The following is a 2,980-nucleotide window of genomic DNA, read 5'->3' as shown; positions in this document are numbered from 1 at the left end:
CGTCTTCTTTTTCAGAAGATCCAATGGATCAGGTTGCATTTTTTCTTTTTTGTTATCACCATTTCTTAGAAAGAAAACTTCTATCAATTGAGTACGATTATATTAATGATAAAGATTGAGTTCAACAATGATTTTCATTTTATTGTTTTAGAATTTTCATATATGGATTGAAAATTTTGTGCATTGTGTAGATTCCGAGCTATGATTTCAATTATTGTCGTCCTATTTTTTTTAGAGAAACAATTGCATTGGATTAACCATTTTTCTCCTTTTTTGTTATCATTATTGTGTAGGAAAAAAACTTCTATCAATTCAGTACGATTATCTCAAGTCATTATGTGGATTGTAAACCTTACTATCGTACAATGTTTTGGTTTTTCAAGGAAGAGTTCAGAAAGCAATACAAAAAGGAGCATTCTTCCTATCATCTTTTGGTTTTTCTCCTCTTAATTACTATCTTCCCTCTATATAGAAGTAGATTCACTATTCTATTTCATTTGCAGAAAAGTGATTGAGATAGTGGCCTCGAGACTATATCTTCCTCTCAATGGTACTCTTGATAAGATTATAAGAGAAGAAGATGAATAAGGAAGAAAAAGAAGTGAAAGTGTTGGTATTATTTGTGTACATATTTTATATTATTTCTTTTTAAATTCGTAAGGGTTTTGTTTTGATTAAGTTCGATTTTCGGCTATGATTATATGATTGTATGATTGTCCAGTCATTTTGCAAATAGGAGAAAATTTTTCCCACCATACTTCTCAGTATCTTTTATGCGCATCGAAAGTGAGGACCACGAGCCTCAAAAATGCATAATTTATCATTTTAAAAAGTTAGAAATTATGACTTCTTTTTATTTTTATTATTAATATTTTTTTATCTAATCTATTATCTTTATGTAAAAGTGGTCCGCTTTTGCAATTGGGTCGTTGCGATTATGGGTTGGATGTCTAATTGTCCAGGCGGTAATGATAGTATCTTGTACCTGAATCTATGGCTCACTTTTTCTAAATAATGGGGAAAAGGACCGAAACATGCCACTGAAAGACTCTACTGAGACAAAGATGGGCTGTCAAGAACGTAGAGGAGGCAAGATGGGCAGTTGATCAGATCTAGTATGGATCATACATGGACTATAGTTGGAGTCAGCGGCTCTCCTAGGGTTCTCTCATTTGGGATCCCTAGGGAAGAGGATCAAGTTGGCCCTTGCGAACAGATGCACTCATATTTTTTCAATTAATCAACATAATTGATAATGTGCAAAAAAATATAAAAAAATAGTGGAAATTTATGTATATATCTTTCACCAATACTAATTTTTTTTTCTGTTTCTTGCTAAAACTAATTGTTGATTTTCACCCTAATTCTCAATTACTCGATTTAATATTGTCTCTTCTTATTTCTAAAATTAATTTATCATTTTTCACCTCATCTTATTAATGGAATAAAATAAAAGGAACTTAATTTCAATTATTTTATTGTCAAGAATTCATGCCTTAATAAGGATGAAATAAGATGAATGTATGTTCTACCTTTATTGGTTGTTATGCTAAAGGTAAATCAACACTCAATTGTTAAAAGTTCATAGAAGTTGCTCCTTTGTCAAGTGTTTCAATCATTAAAGTCACTATATCTTGATCATACAAAACTTTTTTTCGGGCTTTGAATATTACAGGGGTGATAAAATCTGTTGTTGGTGTAGTCTTAATGAAACCATCAGAATTCGTTTTAAATTCTAAATGGTAGTTATTAAAGAATTAAATCTCATTAATGGAATTAAATTTAATTTTGTAAAACAGTTTAGTGGTTACACTGGTTTTAATTGTCATTAACGTTAATTCAGTAAGATTAGTTCTTCATTATAAGTGAACTAATTCTTCACAAGTCCATTTAAAATGTATATGTCTACAAAAACAAATTGTATCATAATATCTATAATATATTTTGGAGTGAAAAATTAGCTAATTTCAGATTTCAATGTTGCTTTAATATATACATAATTCTTTTTTAAAATCAATTCATCTGTTGTTATACCCTTTATCAATTTTGATGTTGACTTGAAATAAAAGAAAAAACTCTATTTTCTAACAAAAAAACTCTTTGCCGAGATAATGGTTTACTTCTTCACATTCACCGTGCAATGCATGTAGTTATTGATAGACAGAAGAATTATGGTATACATTTTCATGTACTAGCTAAGGCGTTGGTATGTCTGGTGGAGATCATATTCACGCTGGTACCATAGTAGGTAAACTTGAAGGAGAAAGAGAGATCACTTTGGGCTTTGTTGATTTACTGCGTGATGATTTTGTTGAAAAAGATCGAAGCCACGGTATTTATTTCACTCAAGATTGGGTCTCTTTACCTGGTGTTCTACTTATAGCTTTAGGGGGGTATTCACGTTTGGCATATGCCTGCTCTAACCGAGATCTTTATACATGATTCCGTACTACAATTCGGTGGAGGAACTTTAGGGCACCCTTAGGGAAATGCACCAGGTGCCGTAGCTAATCGAGTAGCTTTAGAAGCATGTGTACAAGCTCGTAATGAGGGACGTGATCTTGCTTGTGAGGGTAATGAAATTATCCGTGAGATTGGAAAATGGAGTCCTGAACTAGCTGCTGCTTGTGAAGTATGGAAAGAAATTAAATTTGAATTCCCAGCAATGGATACTTTGTAATACACTAATTGACGTTCGTTCTCTATTTATTTTCAAGTTAATCTAGACATCAAATATACTTGATTAATATTCAAAGAGATAAAATTTGAAAATGTATCATAAACAATATAGAAAAATATTAAATAGTGATAATTCATATTATTAAATTTGTAAAAGAACCTAAATCATTATTAATTTTATTTATTTGTAATTACTGATTATTTTATTTAAAATATATAAAAATTGCATATCATGTGCATCGCACGGGTTTTCAACTAGTATATATATATATATATATATATATATATATATATATATATA

The 2,980-nt window shown here is 30.3% G+C and overlaps 1 pseudogene; it reads left to right on the top strand.

The window, feature by feature from the left end:
* The first annotated feature begins 937 nt into the window (after positions 1-937).
* Positions 938-2,680, top strand: LOC136229706 (ribulose bisphosphate carboxylase large chain-like; annotated as a pseudogene).
* Positions 2,681-2,980: the final 300 nt, after the last annotated feature.

The sequence above is a fragment of the Euphorbia lathyris genome, chromosome 5, assembly GCF_963576675.1.
Source record: "Euphorbia lathyris chromosome 5, ddEupLath1.1, whole genome shotgun sequence".
Taxonomy (NCBI): Eukaryota; Viridiplantae; Streptophyta; class Magnoliopsida; order Malpighiales; family Euphorbiaceae; genus Euphorbia; species Euphorbia lathyris.
This window is presented reverse-complemented; position numbering and strand designations above follow the sequence as displayed.